The sequence below is a fragment of the Oncorhynchus masou genome, unplaced genomic scaffold (genome assembly GCF_036934945.1).
Source record: "Oncorhynchus masou masou isolate Uvic2021 unplaced genomic scaffold, UVic_Omas_1.1 unplaced_scaffold_10678, whole genome shotgun sequence".
NCBI lineage: Eukaryota > Metazoa > Chordata > Actinopteri > Salmoniformes > Salmonidae > Oncorhynchus > Oncorhynchus masou.
In genome coordinates, this window is record NW_027000384.1 from 1 (window position 1) to 8755 (window position 8755).

Genomic DNA, 8755 nt, shown 5'->3' on the forward strand with positions numbered 1-8755 from the left:
AAGACATGTTATAAGGCTCCACGGTCCCACCCTCTACTTCATTATCAAGCAACTGTTTTCGTCCACGTGAAGTGAAATGTGGTGAGATTCTTCACTCATATTAATATTGTCGGTAGAACCTCATAAAAGGTTTGAGGGGTTGCCCAACATGCCGCATTACAGATCTTTTGGATAGAGATGCCTTTGTATAGTGCCCATGACGCAGCCATACCTCTGGTGGAATGGGCTCCCAAGCCCTCCGGAGGTGGTAAACCCTTGCTATTATAAGCCAGGGTTAGGTTGTAAGGTAACCTTTGATAACCCTAGGGCAAATAGCAGGTATGAGTGGTGGACTGACAGTGCGTGCAGCTCACTCACCTACTTTGCGTACATAATGGCTAAAAGTAATGCAGTTTTAAATGAGAGATATCACATTCCTACGCTTTCCAGCGGCTCAAACGGCTGCTGTGAAATGACCTCAAGCACAATAGATAGGTCCCACGATGGGACTAACGGCTTGGACGCTGGGCATAAGCAACACGCCTTTCATAAAATGTCAACTCAGGGGGTGTTTTCCCGCTGTATTATTGTCAAAGCCTATATGACAGGCAGAGTCTGCAGTACCTCTTAATGGTGGAAAAGGCTTTCCCCTGTCCAAAAAGGTCCTGCAAAAAACATAGTACCTCTGAAACAGAGCGTTGGAAGGGAATGATCTATTTCTGACCACACCATTTTTCAAACATACACCACTTATTGTCATATAGTGAGCTTGCAGAAGGGACGCTTGCCTTAGCTCTATTGCATTGATATTCATCCTCTCACGGGTCAGGCCCAAAGAGTGCGCAAAATCTCTCCATTCACTTGGGTCAACAGATCACTGTGTAACAGCAGCTGCTAGGGCTGGTCAAAACAATCTCCGCTAGCCACAGCTGTCCTGGCCATTGAGGGGCTGTAAGGATGAGGGACACGTTCTGATCCTTCACTCTGGATAGAGTGGGAAGCATCAGACAGGGGAGGAAACGCATAAAGCTGCACCCTTGGCCATGGGTGTGCCAGCGTGTCCACCCCTAGTGGCGCATCACTGCCAGCTAGTGCAAAGAACAGCGGACAGTGTGTGTCTGTGCATGATGCAATTAAATCTACAGAAGCTTGTCCGTATCTCTCCCACACTTGGGCCACCAATTTGGGATGTACAGGGGATTCCCTCTGGACAACATGTATGCTACTGTGTTCATAACACCTGGAACATGAGTCACAGGTGAAGAGAAGAGGTGCTGCTCCACAGAATGAGCTTGTGGACTAGCCTGCATACAGCTACAGAGATCGGGCGCCACCCTGGCGGATGATGTGTGCCTCTACAGTCATATTTTCTGCCTTTGTGGGCTGTGCCCCACCCTGTGACAAATGTGTCTGTCGTCAATACTTTCCTTGCAAACACTACCCCTAGTGGAGTGCCTTCGGCCTCTTGGCCTGAAGGCTGGGAGGAAGAAGAGCCTTGCAGGGGGCTGCCTGGCACACCCTACTTTTGAGACTCGACTTAGGCAACTTCTTGCAATGAGTGCAAGATTCAGGATTAGCGAGAGTTGCCTGAGCATGCTCCAGTCCCAAGCAGGGGGTCTGCTGGGTTCACCCTGTGCAGGGGTAGTAGTAGCCATAGTTCTGGCTAGTGGGTCCAGGCTATGCTTGTGATGGCTGGCGCTTTGCCGTATATTTAGCTAGTGTTCACATCATGAGCTAATTGCTAGCACGCTGCTAGCTGAAGGAAAAGTATGTGGCGTAACTCTTTGGTGAGCTAGCTAGGTTAGCTTTGTCTTGCAGTGTGGGCTAACCAAATATTAAGTCTATTTTCTGTCTTTTACCGTGATGGGGAAAAAGAAGCATGAAGAAGTTAGCTAAGTGGTGTATTGGGGCGAAGGCTAGCCGTGTAGCGCTAGCATTGACTGGAGACTGAGAAGTAAACTTTTCCTTTGGGTGGGTGTGCTCAATTCATGCAACGCAAAGCTGTTATCTTGTACTAGGCAACGCGTCCTGTATAGGTCCCCTTTGAGCAGTTAAGCAGGAAAGCAGTGGTTCAAGTTGTGCTGAGGAGAGATAGATAGAGCTTGCTCTCCGTTAAGAAACTGATAAAGTAGAGGGTGTTACCGTGGCACCTATTTACCATACACTATTTGCCACGCTTCCTGTCTGCCTTTGACAGACGTGTTATAGGAACATTCTTTCACAAAGAAAAATTACTTTCGGTTGTAAATTCAAAAAACGCAAATGTTTCGACCATCACATGGCCTTTATCATAATGAGCTTTCATGAGACCATGACCTGAGTGGCCAGAGGTCAAGGGTCAGCAGAGTCGTGGATGGAGGACATTTTAGTCACTGACCTGGGAGGCAGTCCAAGTGGTGGTCACATGGCTCGATGGCATCAGCGTCCACCGTCAAGTTGCCACTGCTTAGGTTCTTACTACGCCGCTTGTCTTCAGCATGCAAAATAACCAGCACAAAAACAGATTATCAGTAAAGTACCAGTAAAGTACAACCCAGGCTCAGACAAACATATGGACGATCAAGCAAACACTTCAATGTCAAAGAAATAACAAATATATCAAGCATGTCTATCCTACGCCGTACAGTATGTTTAGTAGATGCAAAAGGATCATTAGGGTTTTTTGTGGAGTGAACACATATTCATGTATGACTTTCCACCAACATTAACATTAGCTGTATCTTCTCAAACTGAGATGACAAAAATGTGTATTTGAATAAAGTGCTGACCTTTCTTCCTGGAAGAAGGCCAGGCATTCACTGGCTTCATGTCCTCGTAGTCCGTCCAGTCAAACAGCGTCATATCCAGAGTGGGCATCACCTCTCCTTGCACTTTCCCCCGGCCTGACTTCTGTAATGCAGAGAGAATATTATAGCCACACTTCAGTGGTCTATAACTACATTCCCGTAGTTGAGGTGAACAGACACTTGGTCCATAAAATGGCCTGTTAGTTGTGGACACTCAGGACTTCACAGCCCAGAGTGCTTTACAGGCAATCAGTGGGTTTCTGAGGACATGGCTGCACACTACACTGTTTAAAGCCCTGAGGCAGCATACATACATCATACTAAACATCTTATGGTAGAGTGTTACTACTTGTCAGAGGAGAAGGCCTGTGAATCACTTTCACACAGCTGTGATTTTACCGGTACGTCAATGTCCTTCAATATCACACCTTGAATCAAAGCAATTTAAGCAGAAGTCAATATTGAATAAAACAACTCCTCGGGGGACTACTTAGCCAAAACCGATATGTCATAAACTTCAACAAATCTCTTTACATAACTCCTTTCCTCTGGACCTCTGGACTGTGTTGACAAAATAATAGCAGGTTATAATGAAGTTAATATGACATTGAGAGGTCTCCTGGGGATGTCTAGAGAGACAGGACCTGAGAAAATCATCTATCAGGAAATAAGGGTCTGTGCCAACCAGACTCTTTGTGCACATTGATCCCAGCTCATTCTGTGTCACCCAGAGGAAACATTGAGAAACATCAACTAGATGAATGGCGGTGGGATACTAGTACCTGGCTGTTCATTTAGCCATCAGCCAAAATCAAACATTAATTAAGAACGCTCACAGCGTCCCGGTGTCAATGAACCCAGGTCCACTCCAAGCAAGGCTATAATTTCCACTGCAGGCCGATATCTGACAGCTCCTGAATAAAGACATGCACACAATATCCAAGGCTCTCTGGCAGCTTGTAAACAGCATACCAAGCAGTCAGACAGTTTAGACGTCAAACTCTCAGAGGCCAGTAAAGCCAGACAGGGCTACAGTAACTATGGAACTATGGACCTGAGACAGACACCACAGAAAAACAGCCTGGAGTAAGAGTCAGACCTCAACACAGGCTGAGTACTGTTATTTACCAGTCTGATGAGTGTGTTGGTGATTTAATAGCATCCTGAGAAAAATAGAGGGAGGATAGAAGAGGGAGAGTATTTGTATGTGAGAAGCAGAGAAGGTATCTATCTATCTACCTGTGTGAGTGATCATTGTGATGGCAGGCAGCATGCTGGGAGAAAGTGAAGGAAAAATGATAGGTAATTTAAAAAGCCTGTCTCCTCATTTCTCTGAGATGAGTAATGAGCTATGTGATACATTAAGCCCATTACGGAGCCTAGGTATTTCCAAATAGGAAATACAGTCACTCTTTATTTACCATGAATAGCTCTATAAATCCTACAACACTGAATTACAATAGACAATGTTGTTTTGAATAAGCAGTCGTGTCTTTATGGGGTACCTTGGGTTTGGTGGAGGCTGGGGGCAGAGTTGGGGACGCTTGCTCATCACCGTGGTAACCGCAGAGGAGCCGGAGCCAAAGTTGGTGGAGGAGACAGATCCCTCCTTCAGACTAGAGTCCAGCTCAGGCTCAGGGAGGAACCCTATAGGAAGGATGGATGGACAGAACAGGGGTTGGGGAGGAGAGGAAAGACCATACATTATCATATCCACTTAACCAGATTGTTGACAAGAAAATTCAGTTTAAAAAAAAAAGTATAAGGTCAACTTCAGACTTAACCTCTTAAACTCTGATGCCCTCTGGTGGCATTTTCTAAACTACGCATAATATCGTATACTACCCTAATTAAGAACATTGTTTCAAAACTATAAGTCCTACAAACATATGTTTAGTACTGTTAGAAAGGTAAAACGGTGCGATTCAGATTTTTTTAAATATATTACAGAGCCCAAGAAAACTGAGCAGGCCCCCAAGAAACTGACATTGTAATATTTTAAACAAATTCCCATAGGGACACAGACATTTTAAAAGCGCAAGGCTTGTACAATGGACAATGCCTTAATTTTTAGTCTAACAGGAATGATATACATACGATGAGAAAGCTGAAGTCTCTAGCTATCCAATGATGTAAATACACGGAGTGTACAAAACATTAGGAACACCGTCCTTATATTGAGTTGCACCCCCTTTTGCCCTTAGGACAGCCTTAATTCGTCGGGGCATGGACTCTACAAGGTGTCGAAAGTGTTCCACAGGGATTTTGGCCCATGTTGACTTCAGATGTTTGGCATCTGAGAGAAAATGTTGCAGTTTTAAAGCTAATTTCCTGCTATTCTACACATTTTATCATTGGGCAGAGATTTGTTGTTGCTGCAGCTTTGAAGCTAATATCCTGCAATTGTACAAATTTTGCCATGAAACTCATTCCATGAATCCCTTGGCCAAAATGTGTTAAATGTCTTTTTTTGTAATATTCAAGAAAAAATAAATAATGTAATAATAATATTAATACTAATTTGGAGATCTGGCCGCAGACCCCCTGTAGTACCTCAAGTCTGAGGACCTCAGTCTGAGAACCCCTGCACTAGATAGCAGTAGGAGTTCTCTTGGCCACTTGAAGCCAGTTGCAGGCTTACGGCTCATTTGATAACCCTAGATCCTTTGGGGACTCACCTTTAGTGTGCCGACCCTTGTCTCTCCGACCTCCATGTCTCCTGTGATCAAAGTGGTGCCCATGTCCCTGTTCCTTTCCCTGTGGCCCCAGAGGGTGGTTGTCCCGAGCATGAGATGGGTTCCTGATGCCTCCGCGACCATTCTCCCTCTCCCTGCCCCCAGGGCCCATCTCCAGTCTCACCGGGCTCAGGCCATCCAGACCCGTCCCATCATCCTCATGCCGAGCTACGGGGTGCAGGGGACTGCGGGAGAGGAGCCCAGCACCAGTATTGGCTTTGGCACTGTGGGCCCCTTGGCTCCCATGCCCCCCTACACGCTCCCTGCCGTTCCCATGCCCATGGCTCTGGAAGCCCTGCTCAGGGTACTGGAGGGCATTGCCATTGCCTGGTGAGGGCTGTGCCAATCTCCTCTTGGCGTGTGTGGAGCGGGGCTCAGTGCTGTGTGAAATGACCAGATTGGAGACCAGGAGAGCCAGAGGCAGACACCAGGAGGAAGCCATCACCTATAAGTACAGTGCCACCTGCTGGAAAAATACAACATATTTCAGTACACTCGTTCTATATTCTGTTTTACTCAAGAAAAGAGATGGGCAGGAGCAGCTACAGTATGATGCTGCAGACACGCTTTGGACTTCAGAGTTCATTCAAATACATGTAGACAAACTAGGCTCTTCCTCATCATGTTTTTAAGAAATCCCTACAAAACAAAGTATTTTCTTGGGTGAAACATCCGTGTCACAGCTGATTGGTGTGTCATCGCTCTGTACTGTCTGTGGCTTTAAAGCCATGAAGTCCATCACCAGGCAGCCACACTATCATCTTCTGAAGTCCCCAGACAGTACCCATGTTGTTCCCTTGTTCTCTTTTCCCAGAAGCACTCAGTTCCACCATATCATAGCCTACTCACACCTTCACCCCATCCCTGATGCTGTGCTACAGCAGTACTCATCAGTCCTGGCAGTAATCGTCAGCCTCTCGGGCTACCCTTTCAAGCCGCAGTGGCTCTTTAGGAGCCTATAAAGACAGAGACAGGCAGCCCCTTAGTGCTTGTGTTGTAAATGTCTTTCCCCGTCAGTTTGGAAATATTCCCAGCAAACATGCCCATATTGGCATGATGTGGGCCCAATGCAGGCAAAAATATTGGACCCATATAGGCTACCTTTGCTCATTGGCTCCACATTGGCCCCCAAGGCATTTGCCCAGTATGGACATCCCATATGTGGTGAGGGCAGCCCTCACCTTGCCTGAAATAAGCAAACATTCTCACAATGTGGGCTAAAATATTGGCCCCATGTAGGCTGCCCACCTTGGGCCAATGCGCCTTTGCTATTTAATAGGAATTCATAATTTATTTATAAAAATGTAATTCAATGCATAGATTGCACAATTTAAGCCTTAAAGGTATTTAGGGAACGTGACACATTGTATCAGAAAAACAATGCTGTTGTTACTATCATACATGAATTTTCAAACAAGAGAAACTGTTACCTTTCTCCTATGTCACATGTACTTAAGTATTTTTTAAAGACGTCATCAACGGCAGTGTAGAAGATAAAAACAATTTGGTCATCAAACAACAGAACAACGGCAGTAACAGTTGCACAAAAAGAACTGTGTGCAAACCACCCCCCAAATATTCAAATTGGGATGGCTCGTACTGAGCTTGGTGTGAGCTAGCCTGTGCTGGGCGTGGGGTAGCCAATGTTGGGCTTGGTATGGGCTGGCCCATGTTGGGCTGATGTAGGATTGATGTGGGCTAGCCTGTGTTGGGCTGGTGTAGGCTAGTCTCTGTTAGGCTCGTGTGGGCTTGGTGTGGGCTAGCCCGTTGGGCTTTGTGTGAGCTGGCCCATATTGGACTGATGTGGGATTGGTGTGGGCTAGGTTTGGTTGGGCTTGTTGTGGGCTAGCCTGTGGCAGGCTGGTGTGGGCTTGAAGTAGGCTAGCCTATGCTGGGCTAGCCCGTTTCCGGGCTGATGTGCTATTGCTGTGGGCTAGCCCGTGCTAGGCTAGCCTGAGTTGGGCTTGATGTCGGCTAACCCGTGCCCACCTTACCCACCGAATAACCACACGGGGCCAATGGAGTAATGTTCGCTGGGTTGGTATGGGTCTCAAGGAATCCTCAGGATTAATAATCACTAACTGACCAACTTAATTTGTATTCAACTCAGGATATGCTAATAAAATGTCCCTGTTTGCTGTTTCTAACCCCTGGTCTAGTTCATGTGGGTTCATTTGGGTTGTTTATTAAAAGAACATGGTGGGCTTTCTGTTCTTCTCTGATGGGTTGGGACCGTCCATCGCCCTGGCAATGCAGAATGACTGCAATGCCCCTGCAGGTCTGTATTTTATGTTAAAGACGGACGGCTTGTGACCCATACAGAAAATCAATCGGGAAGAAGTATTGAGCCACTGCTTCTGGGGTGTTGTGGGTCGATAGCCTTGCCTCCATCATCACACACACACACACACACACACACACACACACACACACACACACACTTTCAAACACCCCACCCTGAGGTTTACAGTGGGTTATTTAGGTGCTTCTAAAAATGGGCAGGGACTAGGAGATTGTGTTATGGGGAGGAGGGAAGCAACTGCTGTCCAGGGAAATTTGTGGTGCTATTGCAGGCAGACCTGCTGGGGGACTAGACACAAACTGCTTTCTCCTGCCCATCTCTGGGAGGGAGTTCCACCAGCTGTGCAGTTTGCAAAAAACAGTGGGACTGTAGTTGCTGAGGTGAGACCTTTATCTTCTCCAACCTTACAGTGTGTGTCTGATAGAGAGGCAGTGTGCCATATCCCACATAAAGTGTTTGGTCAGGCTTGATAACATTTTCCAGCCCTGTACATATGACTAGCGTGGCAAAGCTACCGGGAATTTACCAAAGTTACCAGAATCTTCAGTAATTTTGGCAATTAACAGAAAATCTATAGCAATCTATCATAACGTGTATACTTGAAATAAATTAAAACAAATACTGTATACAGTGCCTTGCGAAAGTATTCGGCCCCCTTGAACTGCGACCTTTTGCCACATTTCAGGCTTCAAACATAAAGATATAAAACTGTATTTTTTTGTGAAGAATCAACAACAAGTGGGACACAATCATGAAGTGGAACGACATTTATTGGATATTTCAAACTTTTTTTAACAAATCAAAAACTGAAAAATTGGGCGTGCAAAATTATTCAGCCCCCTTAAGTTAATACTTTGTAGCGCACCTTTTTGCTGCGATTACAGCTGTAAGTCGCTTGGGGTATGTCTCTATCAGTTTTGCACATCGAGAGACTGAAATCTTTTAGGCTGGGT

General features: G+C 45.9%; 1 pseudogene; it reads right to left on the minus strand.

The window, feature by feature from the left end:
* Nucleotides 1-2356: 2356 nt before the first annotated feature.
* On the minus strand, nt 2357-5961 carry LOC135528980 (draxin-B-like; annotated as a pseudogene).
* Between the last annotated feature and the right edge of the window lie 2794 nt (nt 5962-8755).